The sequence below is a fragment of the Delphinapterus leucas genome, chromosome 15, assembly GCF_059928025.1.
Source record: "Delphinapterus leucas isolate spDelLeu-1000000601 "Yukka" chromosome 15, BTC_Dleu_Yukka2, whole genome shotgun sequence".
Classification (NCBI taxonomy): Eukaryota; Metazoa; Chordata; class Mammalia; order Artiodactyla; family Monodontidae; genus Delphinapterus; species Delphinapterus leucas.
Genome location: NC_143143.1, coordinates 23,951,687 through 23,971,613, shown reverse-complemented (window position 1 = coordinate 23,971,613; position 19,927 = coordinate 23,951,687). Strand labels below are relative to the sequence as shown.

General features: G+C 40.6%; 1 long non-coding RNA gene across 1 annotated transcript in view; it reads right to left on the bottom strand.

Moving 5' to 3' along the window:
* Positions 1–19,927, bottom strand: part of LOC149747410 (uncharacterized) — a 186,887-nt gene that overhangs the window by 26,919 nt on the left and 140,041 nt on the right. Inside the window, exon 3 of the long non-coding RNA XR_016387802.1 lies at positions 1–19,927. This exon is cut by the window's left edge and continues 26,919 nt beyond it; it is cut by the window's right edge and continues 16,773 nt beyond it. This is a non-coding gene — a long non-coding RNA (uncharacterized LOC149747410).

The window sequence follows — 19,927 nt, the reverse complement described above, 5'->3', positions numbered from 1 at the left end:
TGAAATATCTACAGTAGGCAAATTCATAGAGACAGGAAAGACATTATAGGTTCACAGGAGGTTGAGGAGAGGAGGAAACGTGGAGTGACTACTTAATGGGTACAGGGTTTCCATCTGGGGTGGTCAAAAATTGTAGAAAGTGATAGTGGTGATGGTTGCACAATTTTGTGAATGTCTTTAATGCCATTGAATTTTACACTTAAAAGTGGTTGAGGGCTTCCCTGGTGGCGCAGTGGTTGAGGGTCTGCCTGCCGATGCAGGGGACGCGGGTTCGTGCCCCGGTCCGGGAAGATCCCACATGCCACGGAGCGGCTGGGTCCGTGAGCCATGGCCGCTGAGCCTGCGCGTCCGGAGCCTGTGCTCCACAACGGGAGAGGCCACAGCAGTGAGAGGTCCGCATAGCACCAAAAAAAAAAAAAAAAAAAAAGAGGTTGAAATGGCAAATTTTATGTTGTGTATATTTTACCACCAAAAAAAGGCTTTGGAAACTGTGATGTGCTGATTCAAGGAATCTGGAACCAGAACTCCTGGATTTGAATCCCAATTTTGCAAACTGTGTAACCTCAGGAAGCCCTTCACACCATTCTGTTCATTTTCCTTATCTGAAAGTGGGGATAAGAACGTAATTGTATCTCCCACATGCTGTAGGAATTAAAAGAGCTCATTAATGTAAGCACTTAGAAGTGTACCTGCATATATTAAATGCTCAGTAAGTGCTAGGGAGTATAACAAGACTGCTAGAGATACGTCATTCTATCCACACATGCTTTTAGAACAGCGTTTCTCAACCTCCTCACTATTGGCATTTGGGAAGGATAATTCTCTATTGTTGGGAGGCTGTGCTGTGCCCTGTAGGGTGTTTAGCAGCCTCCCTCGCCTCTCCTCACTAGATGTCAATAGCATATATCCTTCCCTCCAAAGCCATGACAACAAAAACATCTTGATGTTGCTAAATCTCCATGGGAGAGCAAAACTGCCCCTGGTTAAAAACCACTGTCTTAGCATCCAAATTGCAAAGTTGGAAGGGGTTTTACATATCCCCTTTTCTGACGACTTCCAAATTCTTTGGACTGTGTCCGATGACCCATGACACATGTAAATGTGTGTAGATTTATATTTATCATACATATACATATGTATCAAAAGTTTCACAATACAATGTTTACCCTGTGTACACTGTAATGCACTCTGTTTTCAATTGTTTTGTATTCTGTTTCTTTTCTAAAAAATATAAATATATATAAATAAATGAATATATATATGCTGGTCATGACCCTTTAAATTGATTTCATGAGCCACTTATAGGTTACAACCTACAGGTTGGAAAATACTGATCTAGTCAACTTTATTTTACCAAGGGCCAATGAAATCTCCAGACATTTTAGTCCCACGCTGGGCCCCCTGCATCACTCATTCTACCCATGAGCGTTTCAGGCTGACCCTCACCAGCTTTCCAGCTTCCAGAATGGACCAGGATTCCACTGCCCACGCAGTACAGGGGCAATGAGCATCCCAAGCTTTTCCTAGCTTTTGATTCATATGTATACACATAATAAATATAAATATACACACATTTTCATGGAAGCCATGAGAGTGGGTAACAGCTAAGACCCCACCCAATTTTGCTTTTTGATGATGCTAAAACAGTTGTTTTTACCAGATAGACATAAATTTGGAATAATTGAGGGGGAAAGTTTAATTCCAAGGTATTGAGTCACACTCAGATTGATTCTACACTGAAACATCTTCATATTTCTTCTCTCTCTCTCTCTCTCTAAATAGCAAGCAGCAGGTTGCGAGGGGCTGTGTCTGTCTCCCAGAGGCAGGAATTAGCCCTGGCCCTGAAGACCTACCTTTGCCAGCTCCTGAGACATTTAACACTTGGGCACAACAGAGAGGACAGCCAAATCCTGCCCTGAGCCAGAGCAGGAGTTGCTGGAAGGAGAGCTTTCAGATGTAATCAACCAATCCATTTTGTATAATCTCCTGTTACAGAAATGGGAGGGGGCAGCTAAAAGGACCTTTTCTAAGAGAAATAGTTTTTAGTTTAAAATTTAAAAGGCTGAATCATAGAATCCTTTCACAGACCACTCTCTGCATAATGTTTTTTCCCCAAAACGTTACTCAGCTGAGGTTAATGGTGAATAATAACAGCTGACATTTACAGAGCACTTGCCACAGGCATGGCTCTGCGGTAAGTCCTTACATGATCATTTCATCATCTCAAGCGTTTTAGGAGGTAGGGGGCATCCTTACCGTCCCCATTTTGTAGATGGAGATATTGAAGCACAAATTGCATAAATGACTTGCCTTAAATAACAAGGCTCCAGAGCCACTATGCTGGGAATTATACCAAATAGGGTTGCAGATGCAGCCCATAAAAATACAGAATGTCTCTTTGCATGGGACATACGTACATTAAAAAAGCATTTGTTGTTTATATGAAATTCAAATTTAACTGAGCATCTTGTTTTTTATCCGGCAGTCCTAAACTTGAGCGGTTTGAATCCAGAGCTCTTATTCTAAGGCACTCTGCCCATGATTCTCAAAGTGTGGTCCCAGGACCAGCATCATCACCATCACATGGGAAATGGCTAGAAATGCAAGTTCTTGGGCTTGACCTAGGAAAGAGAATTCCTAGTGCTGTGGGACTAGTTGGTCAAGAAATGCCTCCCAAACCTTGGTCATATTTATGACCAAGAGGAAGCGCTGCGGACAAAAAATGCCTGCCACTCCAGTAAACAAAAACTGTCACCTGCCATTCCAGTAAACAAGGAATATTGCCTGCCATCAAGCCATCAGCCATGGCAGCTGCCTCCCCAGGCCCCCAATACCCCGACCCCTGCGGGTGCGCCCTGAGGGGAATCCAGAATGTAGAAAATCAGGAAGCATGTGCTTTGGATACCGGCTCTAGATAAGATGCATATCTAAGGAATAATTTCAATAAGCCCAGATTCTTGCATCTTCCCAAATACAGAAAAGTGCTAAAATCATTAACTTGAGGTGTCTATTTTTTGTGATTAGCAGTAATCTTTTGATGTTTGACTACATGGGGTTTTTGTTGTTTGTTTGTTTTTCAGCAGAAACTCCTATATATCCTGGCTCCTCTCTTACCTCTTTGGAACAGTCCCTCAGAGCTATCTGAGAGGCTGCCTCCCAGGCTATAGTCCTCAGGAAGTTCCCCGAATAAAACATGACTTTTAGATGGTATGGGTATTTTTTTTTCAGTCAACAGGTTTCACCCCAGACCTACTATGTCAGAAACTGTGGGTGGGGTCGCCAAATCTGGGTTTCAGCAAGTTTTCCAGGCAAATCCAATCCACACTCAAGTTTAAATAGCACTGCAGAATACAATACGACCGCCACAATATGCTAAGGCAGGTAGAGATGCAGTCATGCTTAAAAGTGGGCCCCCGAATCTGAACATCAAGGTTTTCCCATGACTCCATATCTCTCCTTTTCCCCTTCTTCTTCATCCAGTCAAGTCCTATATACATCAACCCCCAAGCTCAGTGCACACTTTAACGACATACTTTGCTTTCGCACACTGGAGTCTGTCTGGTGCTTTTTCAGAGACATTCATTCATTCATTCATTCATTCATTCATGGAGGCAGACAATCATTCAACAAAACTTTTTTAGGTGCCATTGTGGGGCAGGCACTGTGATGGGCACCGAGCACAGTTTACTTCATGTTAAAGTTGCTTGTTTAAACACATCTGCTTCCTGCATTAGACCAAGAGTTCCTGGAGGGCTGGGAGGATGGAGAGGAGAAAACTCTTTTTTTTTTTTTTTTTTTTTGGTACGCGGGCCTCTCACTGTTGTGGCCTCTCCCATTGCGGAGCACAGGCTCCGGACGCGCAGGCTCAGCAGCCATGGCTCACGGGCCCAGCCGCTCTGCGGCATGTGGGATCTTCCCAGACCGGGGCACGAACCCGTGTCCCCTGCATCGGCAGGCGGACTCTCAACCACTGCGCCACCAGGGAAGCCCCACCCTCCTCACTTTTAATTCAAAGTCCTCTGGATCTGAGTTTGCTGCCTGTCCTCTTCCTCCCCCTCAAAGAGAAATCACGAAGATGGCCCTGTCACTCTCCCAGGCATGTTTGACAGCTCGGTGTTCCTTGGCCCTGAGGCCAAGTGGATTCCTCTGTCTGTGGTTAAGAAGGTAGGGGGTTTTTCAGGTTTCACTGCCAAGAGCTAGTCAGCTTCTCTGTCACTCAAAACAACCATCTTCATTACCTGCTCACTGAAAAAGGACTGAGAATTGGGATGGTTAAGAGATATAATTGGAGATGGCATTTTTACAGCTACAAGACACACACACACAATGCCTTTAGTTTTGCAATTTGCCAAAGACCAATCACAAGCCTTCACTCGGGAAAAAGATTCATTCTATAAGATGATGTCGACCCCACTTACAGAGAAAACGTGTCTGCCAGGGCTCAGGGCTGTCAGCTGAGCTGGGAGAACAAGGAACGGGATTCTCCCACAACTGGAGTTGAAGCCAACGCTATTTTTTTTTAATTTTTATTGAAATATAGTTGATTTACAATGTCATGTTAGTTTCAGGTGTACAGCAAAGTGATTCATATATATATATATATATATATTCTTTTTACATTCTCTTCCGTTATAGGTTATTACAAGATATTGAGTATAATTCTCCACGCTCTACAGTAGGTAGAGCGTGGAGAATTATAGTAGGTAGTTGGTTATCCATTTTATACATAGTACTGTTTTTTTAATAGACTGAGGATGAACACAAGTAGCAACTATACTGTGAAAATGGCCTCCAGCCTGGAATGTTCTTTACATTTCACCCTTTTGCTCAGATCCTGCTCACCCTTCAAATCTCAGCTTAAATGTCACCCCCTCAAACCGGGTCAGATCCCACCCTTAGCCTTCACATATCTCCTTCCTAAAAGTTGTCACAGAACTAAATTGTCGTTGAGGAGTTAGCTGCTGCCTGACTCCCAGCTAGAACATAAGCCCCATTAGGACTTGTCCTGTTTGTTCATCATTGCATTCCCTGCCTCTAGCACAATAGTAGGGGCTCAATAAATATTTATTGAAAGGATCCATTGAATGAATCCCAATTCAGCCACCCACTAGATGTGTGACCCTGGGCAAGTTACTTGATTCCTCTCTTTAAACCTCAGTTTCCTTATCTACAAAATGGAGATAAAAATAGTACCTGCCTAAAAAAAAATTAAAAAATAAAGAAAGAAGGAAAGAAAGAATTTTTTAAAATTTTTTTAAAAATTAAAAAAATAGTACCTGCCTCTCAGGGTTGCTGTTTGATAGAATGAGACGTGCATGTAAGAGATAAGCACAGGAACTTGGCCCCCAGTAGACATTTGAGAAAGGTCAGCCTCTGCCTCTGTTAGCTATGTTTGTCACCCAAGGGCAAAAAGCAAGGCTATGGTAGCACCTAAAACAATATCTGGGACATGGAAGGTGCTCAATGAATCTACGTTAAATAAATGGAGTGCATTTTACATGCATTCTCCCAGTAAAGCCTAACAGTAAATGGTACGTCATCAATATTCTTGTCTTCATCCCTACTTTACAGAAAAACAAGCAGTGGCTTAGGGAGATGGAAACTGGCCCAAATCACCCAGCGATTTGCCAAGTGGCAGATCCAGATTTTGAGCCAATTTGCTTGAGCATAACAGTAGAATGCCACCCAAATTCTTTGTCCTCTCTAAGCCTCAGTTTGCTTATCTGAAAAAGAAAAGAAAAAACAAACACAGTGAAAACCCCAGCCTAGTTGGTCCCAGAGGTACCCCACAGAGCAGCCACTCCATGAGAACAATGGGTGAAATTCTTCCAAACCCATTTGCCTGAAGCACATGCAGCTGGGAGAACTGTTTACATTTTAAGTGCTCATTTTCACCGCACCGACAGGTAGCTGGGCTCCATGAGGGCTCCTTCCATGCATTAAGACCAAATCAAAACCAATGGGCTCAGAGAAGAGGGAGAAAAGGAAGGCTGGTGGGCTCCATCTGTAATTTGAGATGCAGCCAGCTCCTGACTGAGACAAATTCAGTTTCCTGGCCTATTTCCCTGAGCATCTTAACCATCTCTTTGTGCTTTAATTTCCTACCACCTTGTTTCTAAATACTCAGCTTTCCTTCCACAGATGCTGGGTCTGTTCTCTGCACCTGTCAGCAGGGCATGATGCTCTCCCTATCCCCTGAGGCCCCTCTGCTTCTCTTCCTCCTCTTTTCTCTTTTGCGTGCCCCAAACAGCAAACTCAAATCATACATGTTTCCCATCCAGAAAGCAATTAAATCTCTTTAGCCTATATTTTGAATCAACACACATTTGGGAATGCGATCATGGCAACCGTCTTAATGGGTCCTAGAGTTTGTGTGTCTATTTCCACTTGTGACTGACATTCATGTACCACTATCAGAATTAGTAGCCATCAGTCAAGCAGAAAGTTATTATCAGGCAACACTAAACAAAACCTCAAATCCAAGTGGAATTGAGGTTTCTCAATAATAGATTTCTCAGTAATTTAAATAATCTCTAGATTCAGCCTAGCTGAGCTTGGCTTTGTTTTTTTTTTTTCTCTCATACATAAGTAAACAAATCTGGAAAGTTATGAGTGCGGTGCAGGCAAATTAATCTTGGGATAGAAATTCAACTTGTAAGTGTCAACTAAATCCTCTCCATTTCTTTTGAACTATCTGTTTGTTTCTATTTCTTTCAATCTGTGTCATGTAGAGTTTATGCCAGGAATTTAGACTTAAGGTGATGATGAAAGGAAAACTGTTAAAGAAAAGAAGGAAACCACCCACTTATCCTATTTGGCAATTTCTAAAATTATCACCCTTATTTTCCTGTCCTAGAAAATGCTTTTCTCACATTATAATACACCTCTTGGCCTCTGTTCACTCTTACCATGTATATTTGCAGCAGACAAAAAGGTAAGGTTTCCCCTTAGATCAGAGAAAGCTATCATTTAGGGAATGCAATGATTGAAGTTTGAATATTATAAAATGCTCAACCCAGCAGGCACTAGGGCAGGTATTCTCCATAGCTAATGATGGGTTTGCTCATAATTTTACAAATCCATCAGCCCTTTTCCCAAGAGATTATGAACAGAAAGAAGCTAAAATGGCTTGTCCAAAGAGGCTGAGAAAACCAACAGAGAAATATTCTCAGGATTACATATAAAAAGGAGTACAATATAACAGTAGTAGAACTGGCCCATGATCAGAATTCAAGACTTAGTATCTTAAAATATAAGAGGAGAAATACATGGATTGGCATATAGCACATTGCGATGATTCTGAGTGTGAGTTTTGGCACCAGGCAAAATGAGTCCAAGCTCTGCCTTTAACTGCTTTTATTGGAGTGAATTGTTTAACCTCTCTCAGCCTTAGTTTTCCCATCTGGGAAATAGGGTTAACATTTGTACCCCACCCCCATAAGGTTATTATAAAGAATCAATGAGATAATGAATGAAGTACTTTACCCAGGACCCAGCCCATAGAGAGCTTCAATACGTTACTATTATTACTAACACTAATGTACAGGATGGTTCCAAAAGTCATCACTGTTGTTATTATTGTTTTCATTACCATTAATGATATATGTTAGTCTCTGGATAGAGGATTTTTCCCCCCAGTTTTACTGATATATATTTAACATACAACATTGTATAAGTTTAAGATGTACAAAATGATTTGATACATGTGTATACTACAAAATATTTACCGCAATAAGTTTAGTTAACATCCTTCATCTCACGTAATTATCATTCCGTTGTGGTGGTGGTGGTGGAGAGATCATTTAAGATCTGCTCTCATGGCAACTTTCAAGTGAACAATACAATATTGTTACCTATGGTCACCATGCTATCCATTACATTCTCAAAACTTATTCATCTTATAACTGGAAGTTTGTACCTTTTGACCAACATCTTCCCATTTCCCCCAACCACCAGTCCCTGGCAACCACTAATCTAATCTTTCTATGATTCAGCGTTCTTTAGATTCTCACATAAGTGAGATCATTCAGCACTTGTCTTTGGCCTATATCACTTGGTAGAATGTCCTCAAGGTCCATCCCTGTTGTCCCAAATAGTAGGATTTCCTTCTTTTTTACAGGTGAAATATATATATACCACATCTTCTTTATCCATCATTTGTCGATGGATACATGGGTTGTTTCCACGTCTTGGCTGTTGTGAATAATGCGTCAATGAACGTGGGAAGGCAGATTATCTCTTTGAGACAGTGATTTCATTTCCTTTGGACATTGACCCAGAAGTGGGGTTGGTAGTTCTATGTTTAGTTTTTTGAGGAACCTCCATACTGTTCTCCATAGTGGCTGCACTAATTTACATTCCCACCAACAGTGCACAAGGGCTCCCTTTTCTCCACACCCTCTCAAACACTTGTTACTTCTTGTCTTTTGGAGGATGGCCATTCTGACAGATGTGAGGTGATATCTCTCTGTAGTTTTGATTTGCATTTCCCTGATGATTAGTGATGTTGAGCACCTTTTCGTGTATCTGTCACCATTTGTATGTCTTTTTTGGTGGGGGAAAGGTCTATTCAGGTCCTTTTTCCATTTTAAAATCAGATGATTGGGGGTTTTTGCTATTGAGTTACATGAGTTCCTTATATATTTTAAACATTAACCCTTTATGGTTTGCAAGTATTATCTCCCTGGAATGAAGATTCTAAAGCCTTAAAGCTTTATTAAAGTATTGCCAGAACAGCCAGGGCAACATGGCTGCTAGAAAGAGCCTCTTGTCTCTGAATACAAAGCATAATTCTATGAAGCAGAAGTGAGATTACAAAGAAATTTGAAAGCTGTTTGTTTCTACATATATTTTTAAAAATAACTTGTTATTACAAAAATAATGCCTTTTCTTTGCCTACAAAAGTTTAGATAATGTTAAATGGGGTGCTCCACTCAGACACCCCAGAACCGCTTTTTCCGTTTTTGCAGACTTCTTCCTCAACTTCGGTACCTGTGGCTCTACGTCAGGGGACTGTCCCACCAAGTGGCTTTATCCAGATTGCCTGGGAGTTTACATCCCCCTACAGTGGTCTTTGGCCAATGATTGCTGGGTGAGGGAGTTTGAAAGCCCCGCTTTCTTGCCTTAGGTTAGGACAAGCCTGAGGTATAATTTACACCACAGAGTTTCTCTGGGGGATCAGGCTGGAGTTACCCTCGGTGGCATTTGGCCTGAAACTGCATCCTTGCTTTGCTTCCTCCTCTTTTCCGTCCTGCTTCCCCCATTCCCTTACCAGTTTCTCCTTGAGGCATTTCCTTAATAAATCTATTGCACACAAATTCTCATCTCAGGATCTGCTTCTGGAGAGCCAGACCTAACGTAATGACAATGAATAATGGTGTCTATCCTGCCATTGTGTGTGTGTGTGTGTGTGTGTGTGTGTGTGTGTGTTTGAATATGTTATGATCTCCAAATATGACGATTGTGAAATTGCATAGTACATATAATTTGTTTTTAATTTAAATAGTTATCATTACTATCTTTCCATGTCTACAAATATGCTTCAGCAAGATGTTTCTAGCAGCCACCTGGTATCCCATTGTATGGTTGTGCCATAATTTAACCAACTCCACTCAATTTTTTATTATTGGTTACCACTATGGTAACAATGCTGGGTTGAACAGTTTTGCAGGCAAATTTTTCTGTAAGTCTATTTGTTATTAATCTACTGAAAACACTGTTCCTTGGTCATGGTAGCCCATTTCCAAGGGTTATGATTCTTATTTCCAAATGTTCCCCAAAACAACTGGACCAATTCACAGCCCTGCCAGCACTAACCTTGGTCTTCATCCCCAACCCCTTCCTCCATCTAAAAGACTAAAAATTGGTAGGCACAGCCTCTGAGAAAGTCTACAACTTGCATAATGCCAACAGAAACTTGTGTGTTCAAACTAGTTTGATTGCCATCTCTTCTGCATTAACTGATCTAAGACTAATCTACACTTTAATTTTTATCTCATGTGAATTAAAATGACTTTTCCTGGAGGACTCAAAGTTCCTGATTTCAAAACTTACTACAAAGCTACAGTAATCAAAACAGTGTGTTACTGGCATAAGAATAGACATAGCCCAATTGGATAGAAAAGAGAGCCCATAAATAAGCCCTCACATATATAGTCAAATGATTTAGAGCAAGGGTGCCAAGTCCATTTAATGGGGAAACATGGTCTTTTCAACAAACAGTACTGGAAAAACTGGATATCCACATGCAAAAAAATAAACTGGGGCTTTTTACTTTACACCATATACAAAACTTAACTCAAAATGAATCAAAGATCTAAATTTAAGAGCTAAAACTTTAAAATGCTTAGAAGAAAACATAGGGGAAAGTCTGCTGACATTGTATTTGGTAATAATTTTTAACATATGACACCAAATATACAGGCAACAAAAGGAAAAAAAAATACATGAATTGGACTTCATCAAATTAAAAACTTTTGGACTTCCCTCGTGGTGCAGTGGTGAAGAATCTGCCTGCCAATGTGGGGGACACGGGTTCGAGCCCTGGTCCCGGAAGATCCCACATGCAGCGGAGCAACTAAGCCCCGTGTGCCACAACTACTGAGCTTGCGCTCTAGAGCCCGCAAGCCACAACTACTGAGCCCGCGTGCCACAACTACTGAAGCCTGCACGCCTAGAGCCCATGCTCTGCAGCAAGAGAAGCCACCACAATGAGAAGCCGGTGCACTGCAACAAAGTGTGGCCCCCACTCGCCACAACTAGAGAAAGCCTGTGCGCAGCAACGAAGGCCCAACGCAGCCAAAAGTAAATAAATAAATACATTTATTTATTTAAAAAAATTTTTTAACTTTTGTGTATCAGAGGACACTATCAAGAGAGTGAAAACACAACCCATAGAATGAGAGGAAATATTTGCAAATCATATATCTGATTAGGGATTAATATCAAGAATATGCAAAAAACAAACGAACGACAGCAACAAAAACTCCTACAACTTGGTAACATCAGAAAAGCAACCCAATTCAAAAATGGAGAAAGGTCTTGAGTGGACATTTTTCCAAAGAAGAGATTCAGATGGCCACTTAGCACATACAGAGATGCTTAACATTGTTAGTCACTAGGGAAATGCAAATCAAAATACAAGATACTACTTCACACCTGTCTATTATCAAAAAACTGAAAATAACAAATGTTGGAGAGGATGTGGAGAAATTGGAACCCTGGGGCATTGCTGGTAGGAATGTAAAATGGTGCAGCCACTATGGAAAACAATTTAGTGGTTCGTCAAAAACTTAAACATAGAATTACCATATGATCCAGTGATTCTACTTCCAGATAAATATCCAAAAGAACTGAAAGCAAGAGACTCAAACAAATACTTGTACATCAATGTTCATAGCACCATTATTCACAATAGTCAAAAGGTGGAAACAAGCCAAATACTCATCAACAGGCGAATGGATAAACAAAATGTAATCTATACATACAATGGAATATTATTCAGCATAAAAAGGAATGGAATTCTGATACATGCTATAACATGGACAAACCTTGAAAACAGTTGCTTAAGTGAAAGAAACCAGGCACAAAAGGACAAATATTGTATGACTCCACTGACAGGAAGTACTTAGAACTGGCAAATTCATAGAGACAGAAAGTAGAATAGAGATTACTAGGGCCTGGTTCCCTCCAGGGGATGGAGAGTTAGTGTTTAAAGAGTAAAAAGTTTCTGTTTGGGATGATGACAAAGATCTGGAAACGGATGACGGTGACGGTTGCACAACGTTGTGAACGTACTTCATGCACACTTAAGAACGGTTAAAATGGTCAATTTTATGTCATGTATATTTCACCACATTTTTAAATTTGCAAAATAAGTGACTTTTCCTGCTGACTGGGAAAGAAAAGATAAACCTCCTCTCCTGCACCCCAGATGACATTCAGAGTTGGCAATAGTAAGGAAGGCTTTCTTTAAGAGACAATATAGCAGCGGAACAGTTAAGAGGCTTGGAATTTGCATTTTAACAGCCTGAGTTCAAATTCCAACTCTGGGGCTTCCCTGGTGGCGCAGTGGTTGGGAGTCCACCTGCCGATGCAGGGGACACGGGTTCGTGCCCCAGTCCGGGAGGATCCCACATGCCGCGGAGTGGCTGGGCCCGTGAGCCATGGCCGCTGAGCCTGCGCGTCCGGAGCCTGTGCTCCTTAACGGGAGAGGCCGCAGCAGTGAGAGGCCTGTGTACAGCAAAAAAAAAAAAAAAATTCCAACTCTGCCTTTACGTGCTGTGTGACTCTGGACATCTAGCTAAGCTCCAAGCAACTCACCTGAAATCGCCTGCAAAACGGCGAGAATAATGGTCCCCACCCCATGATGCTTTGCGCATATGAAATAAGATAAGGCTTTGACATACTTAACTCAGTGTCTGCCACATAGCTTAAAAATGCAAAAGTAAAATATAATTCTGGTTATTGCTGTTATTGGGTGTTACTGTCATTATTACCTTAAAGTTACTTTGGACACTCTGACTGTCTTGATTACTTCTTTTGATTACTTTTCATATCATTGAGGAATAAGCTGGAGGAAATTAATCAGGGGGCATTTTCAACTCTGAAATGGAAAACCCTGATCCTTGTTCCCTTAAAACAATATTTTCTAATTATGCAAGTTATAGTTTTCCTGGCACTTTCTGATCTCTCTCCAATGGACTTGGGTGCCATCAATCTGGCCCTCTTTGCTCTCATTATCAATTGGATAAATTTAGAGAGGACAGTCCTTTAAAGGAGAGAGGATTCAGCAGAGGCTAGTCCCTGGTACGACAAATCCATCTTAAACAGCAGAGAAAGCTGAACTGCCAAATGTCCAGCCCTCCAGGTTCATGTGGCTGTAAAACCCATGCTGGCTGAGAAGGCTCCTTCTTCGTGGGATCCATGCTGTGCCTGTATGACATTTATATAACGTCAGCCCCTGACTGAGGAATGATGTACTTCTGGCGTATAACTCCTAGCACTGCCTTTTCCTTCAGCTAGTGGTGCAGCAGGCTTACTTGGAAAGACTCAGAAGGCAAGCTCAGCGTTTTCCTTCTGATGAATTAGCATCTACTTGGTCATGGCTGAGAGGATTGACTTACTCATGGCTTCTGCATCCAAGTTCAGTTTGGGAGACAAACGACCCTCTTTCTAATTTGACCCTGCCATTAATTCCTGTGTGACCTTGGACAAGTCACTTAAACACAAATCCATAGTTGCCTCAGAGGTCAAAGTTCTATTCTTGGGTGAGGTAGGGGTCAGATATACGTGGCCATTTAGGAAAGCATAAAGTGTATACACACAAATGTAAGTATTATGATTTTTCTCCCTTGGGGAAAGAATATTGATGCAGTTAAAGATCCATGAGAATATTAGTTGTGAGGCTCCTCAGAGATTCAAACATCTCCTTTCACAGATGGTCAAATGAAGGCTCAGAGAAGCTAGCGAGTTTTCTAAGTAAGGGACAAAACTAGGCTTATACACCAGCTTTCATGACTTCCAGCCAGGGCTCCACAAGCCCCTACATGATGTGTCCCCTCCTCTCTGTTACTGAACTCAGGCTCAGCTGCCCACCCTTCAAAAGCTAATAATTCAAGGGGCAAGCATCAGTAGAAAGGAAAGTCGCTATAATCAGAAAAGCCGGCAGTCTGGGGAAAAGGTGGACTTGTGTCCGGAGACCAGCTCCAAAGTTTCTGCTTAGCCATGACAGTTTTTAAAGGGAAAAGGCAGTGTGTGTGTGTTGTGGGGGGAATCTCAGTGAATCATGGGGCAGGAGGTTGGGTTCTGCATCCTTCTCTGTTGCGTGCAGGCTGGCTGACTCTCTCTTCAAATGTTATGTTGCCTGCAGGATCTGCCTGCAGGATTTCTAAGGGGGCTGTTGCGGGCAGAGAGCTAGTCTTTCTTTACTTAATTCTTCATTCTTACTTCTTTTAATCTAGCATAGAATCAACAGGTTAGGCAAGGCATGGTGTGCATTCAGAAGAGCGTAAGTCAGGAGGTAGTTTAAACTGCCTAGTAATCTCATTCCTACGGTTAGGTTCTTTCAAGGTTAGAGGGGAATAGACATGGGCAAACGGGAAAGGGGCAAAAGAGCTGCTTTCATCTCCATGACTTTTCTGAACTTTTTGGCTTTGACACTCACCAGGCATGTCATCCTCTTTGCTGTTACCCTAACGTGTTTAGGGCACTGCACTGACTGTTCTACCTGCTATTAAAACATGAGCATTTGCAGAGCAAGAAAGAGCCCTCAGAAGTGAAAGATGTGATAGCACAAAGAAATACTTTGAAAAGTATGAAAGGGTTGGAAGATTAGATTGACAAAAATTTCCAGAACAGAGTAAAAAGACAAAGGCATGCAAAATAGGAGAGAAGAAAAATTTTTTGAATAGAGAATCTACATCTGGATAACAAGAGTTTTAGAAAGAAAGAAAAGAACAGAAAAAAATGGAGGGGAAAAATCACTCACTTAAATAATTCAAGAAAATTCTCCAGAACCAAGCAGCATGTGTTTCCAGCCCCAGTGGGCCAGAGTAATGACCAAGGCACATGGTCATGGCATTTGAAAAGGCTGGTTCAAGGACGTTTCCCAAGGTTGCCAAGAGAAAATGTGGGTCCTATGCAAAGAGTCAGAACAGAGTGGCTTTTCAGTAGCAACTCTAAAATCTAGAAGACAGTAATGTCTTTAAAATTCTGAGGAAAATGATTTCCAGTCTGGGATTCTATATCCAGCATTTATATATAACATCTCCAAAAGTAGTAATGATAATTCCTTTCTCAGAAACGTAGTGAAAAAAGTGCTCAAGTAAACTGAAAGGCTAAATCAGGAGTGTTGAATACATGCGCTATGAGAAATAGAGTATCTACTACCAAGGACAAAGGGGATGGCCATGGGGTGTGAGGAGATCCAGAATGAGAGCTGGTTTCCCTGCGATCAGGAGCAGAGGGGCGGGTTTGAAGGCCCCAGGAGCTTCGAACTCCTGGAAGGTAAAATTGCTAGCTTACCTGATGAGAATGGATGTCATTACTAGCCAAAAACTGAAGGTCAAATTATTGACAAGAACGTGGAAAACTGAGCAAAGTTTTAGAAGGCAAGTATTAACTTCATGGAAAACAAAAAGTTGTGCAGTAAAGGGAAAAAAAATTATAGAATATATATTACATGGTTCAACTGTGGAAGCTATTTGGCATGATCATTCATGACATTGGAAAAAAACAAATATTGAACTATCAAAAATCACTGAGAAATTCAGAGACAGGAAGTGTGTATAGTTTGTGTAGTGGTGGCGAAAGCAGGGAAGGGTGACCAAAGAGGTAAATTCTCATTTTGCTTGAGATAAATAGCTAACATGCCTAAATATGACAAATCAGTATGTAACATGATAAGCGTATTATTTAGGTATCTGGAGGTCCCAAAAGAATCAGCAATGAGTCAACAGTGGTGGCCTATGGAGGGAGGGAAATGGGAAGAAATGAAGGGAAGCAAGTTCCTGCTCTGTTTTTTTTCTAGCAGCAGAATACATTTGTTTTTTGTTTTTCATTTTTTTATTTTGTTTATTGAAGTATAGCTAATTTACAATGTTGTGTTAGCTTTAGGTGTACAGCAAAGTGATTCAGATATAGATATATATAGATATATAGATATAGATATACTTTATCAGATTCTTTTCCCTTTAGGTTATTACAAGACATTGAATACAGTTCCTTGTGCTATACAGTAGGTACTTGTTGTTTATCTATTTTACACATAGCAGTGCATATATGTTAATCCCAAACTCCTAGTTTATCTCCCTTCACCCCTGCTGTCCCCTCTGATAACCATAAGTTTGTCTTCTAAGTCTGTGACTCTATTTCTGTTTTGTAAATAAGTTCATTTGTATCATTTTTTAAGATTGCTCAAATTAGTGATATCATACTATATTTGTCTTTCTCTGTCTGACTTACTTCACTTAGCATGATAATCTCTAGGTCCATCCATGTTGCTGCAAATGGCATTATTTCATTCTTTTTTATGGCTGAGTAATATTCCATTGTGTATATATACCATATTCTCTTTATCCCTTCATCTGTCAATGGAAACTTAGGTTGCTTCCATGTCTTGGCTATTGTAAGTGGTGCCGCTATGAACATTGGGGTGCATGTATCTTTTTGAATTAGAGATTTCTCCGGATGTATGCCCAGGAGTGGGATTACTAGATCATATGACAACTCTGTTTTTAGTTTTTTGAGGAACTCCATACTGTTCTTCATAGTGGCTGCACCAATTTACATTCCCACCAACAATGTAAGAGGGCTCCCTTTTCTCCACACCCTCTCCAGCATTCATTATTTGTAGACTTAATAATGGCCATTCTGACTGGTGTGATCTGCTCTCTTTTTGTAACAAATTTTGCAGAACTCTCGATTCTTTAAAGTATATGCACATATAACTTTGATCATATATGTATGTATGTTTATATATATGATAATATATACATATAAAACTAATGTATATATGTGCATATACGTGTGTATATGTGTGTGTGTGTGTGTGTGTGTATATATATATATATATATATAAATCTATCAACAGTCATGCATAGTACAGGGAGTTTTAAATTTCCCTGAGCCACACATGACCATGGGAGATACGGAGTTTGTTGGATAATTAGAAGTTGTTGTCAGCAAAGCTTGACACTTGAAGGCTATTGGAAATAATAGACTAAGTGGGGGTCTCTCAGTTCTGGCTTTCTTGCCAACAAAGCCTTGGTATACAAAAACCTGCAAGGCGTGTGTAAGAGTTTTATGGCATGATATCAGTACCCCAGATGCTCTGGAGAAGGCTTTGGGGTGAAGGTAGTTAGGACACCCTCTTCTAAGCATCCCTGGTTGTTGAACACAAATTCCAGACTCTGGAGCACGAGGGCACAAGGTAGAATTGAGTGCAGATAGCTACATTTTCCATCTTATATTTTTGCTTTTCTTACTAAGGTGGTAACTGTGGGGAATTGTGAAGCTTCTTAACCAAGGCACATAGGAAAAAAGTCTGGGAAAAAAGACCATTACAAAATAGTAACGGCAGCCTTGTAAGGTAGCATTACGACATGTAATTTATTTTCCTCCTTATTTCCTACATATGTCTTTAAATTTAGGAATACTTAAAAAAAAATCCTAATACGCTCGCTTTCTTTTTTTCTTACTGAAACTAACATTTACTTACATTATTTCCAATAACTCCAAGTTCTATTTTCTGCTTGCATAATCCACTCGAGTAAAACATGGTTGCCAGGGAGACCTGTCTTTAAATTAATCAGCAAACATCTATGGAAGGTTACCTTAAAAACAAAAACTTAAAGTGACTCTTAAGTCTCAATTTAAGAGAAAATTTTCCAAGGAGTCGCACTTAGAGAAACACTTGTTCTGCAACACCAGGAGGAAAGTTAGGGGAGACTCTTCTGAAAAATCCTTGGATTTTGCTGGCGCTTCCCTCTCTGCTCGCCTCCATCTTGCATGAGCCACTGGAGTCTTGTAACAGCCTCTGAACTTCATTCTCACTCCATATTCGGCACCACAGCAATAAAATTAATGGGTTGAGCATTTTCTACCTAATAAGCGCTGCAGATATAAATGTCTCAGCCATTTGTCTTTTCTAGTGGGGGTTAAAAAAAAAACCAAAAAAACTACCCTTTACTGTAGCCTTGCCTTTCTCCCATTTTGGTTAACATTATCATTTAAATTGCATCTCACAAGTTACTAGATTAAGGAAGAGGGGCTGTTTGAATAGGTTACACTTTGCTTTTTTCATTCAGGAGACTGTTTAGAGTCTCAAATCAATTCCAACTGACTTTCTAAAATGTGTTAGGAGAAAAAAATACATTGTGATAAAGAGCAATTGCAGTGCAAATACCAGGAAGGAAAACATTCAGTTTGTTTCAGCAGGAAACCATTCTATAGGTGGAATATGCCCGTCCTTTGTTTTCTTTTATTTTCCTTCCACTGGAAAGAATTTTAACCATTTGACTGTTCATTAACATTTCCAAAATAAGCAAAAGGGAAAAAGCTTATCTCAAAGGCTGTCATCTTAGAATAAAATACCTGTTAGACTAGCCTGTGCATTTTGCTCTTCCCCTCAGACTCTGCCCTCCACCACCAGGAACTGATGTATTTTGGTGTTATTTGAATCCCAGCCCCTCTGCCTGTGTGACTTAGAGCAAGTCACTTAATGTCTCTTCATGTCTCTGTTTCCTAAGCTGTAAAATGCATGTTATAGAGAGACTTACATCAGGGGGGTGTTAAGAACAGTATTTTTCAAATTTTATGACCATTATCCATAAGATTATACATTTTACATCAAAGCCCAGAACACACGTGCAAATAAGTACACACACACATATATACACATATGCATACATGGGTGCATATATATGCCTGTATCTGAAATGTAAATTTCTAAAATAGGGGTTTATCCATATTAGATGTGATGCATTTGTATAGTTTTTATTCTATTTTTGTTTGTTTCATATTTTTTTACAATTATTTTTACGGCACACTAAATTGATTCTATCACTAATGGATCACAACCCAAATCGGTCCCAATGCCTGTTTTTGTAAAGAAAGCTTTATTGGAACACAGCCGTGCTCATTTATTTACATATATTCTATGACTGCTTTCTTGATACAATGGCAAAGTTGAGAAGTTGCCGCAGAGATCTTTGTCTGCAAAGCTAAAATATTTACTCTGTCCCTTTAAGAAAAGGTTTGCCAATCCCCGGCTTAGAGGGTGAAATGTATTCCATCCAAGGTGGTAGGTTGAATACGATGCCTGGCATATCTGAAGGATTCAATAAATATCTTTGTTATTATTATTGTAGGTAACGTTTTAGCTACTACTACTAACTACAACCAAAGCTAACTAGCCATGGAAGGAGTTTTCTCATCAAATAAATAGGATAAACAAGTTTAGCTTTAAAAAACGTGAGAAGGGATTTAAACAACAAACAAGGAACAAAGACTTTGTAATCTAAGCACCAATTTTCATGCTGAGAGTTATTCGATCTTTTTTATCGCAAGCTCGAGGCACATATATCAGCACAGTCTCTTTTCTAGGTTGGCATTAGAAGCCTCCGTACTGCCAGACAAACCCCAGACAGAGAGAGGTTAGACCACATTTAAGCTTTTAAACCCCTCAGATCCCTCCACTGAAGGTGCCCTGCTCTGCTTCCTGTAGTCCTTAGAGAATAAATCTCTGATAAGCAAAGTAAATTAGATGCAGTGACATTCTGCTAAATGAGTCATTTCCTCTGCTTGGCTGGGCTGGGCTGTTAATTACCAGCTAATCTGATCAATATGGGGGCTGACTGGCAGACAGTGGCTCATGGAGAGAAGGGTAAGGACCCCAGTTTGTCCCCAGTGTCTCTCATTGGGCGAAGTGGATATCAAACCTGCCAGTCCCATCTGAAACCATCTGAATGCTGAGGCAATATGGTTTAGAAGAGGGACAAGACTGTCGTTCAAGAGTTAAGCAGGGAAAGCACAGGGAAATGGCGAGCCTCCAACAAAATGTTAAGGTGAAGAAAGGGTGGGCCAAGATTGCGGATCATGCATTATTAAAGCTGCATTCTCTCCTCTCTCCATCTCGATCAAATTTTATTTCAGTGAGGCACAGGGGCTTAAAGAGAGATAAAAGACTTTAAAATATAAATTAAGTCCTATTTATTTTACCACCCTGAGCCAAATGTGCTGGGTTCTGTCTGAATATGTTGCCCAGAAAGGCTGAATGGGTTGGCTTTCAGCTGGATGAATGTCTATGATTTGCTGACATCTGGCAGAAAGGGTCCTGCAGCCAATCAAATCAAAGGCCCCCCGGAAACAATCAGGTTCTTTCTGAGGATCTCTGCCCCCACTTCTTTTCAGAATTACCCTGATAACC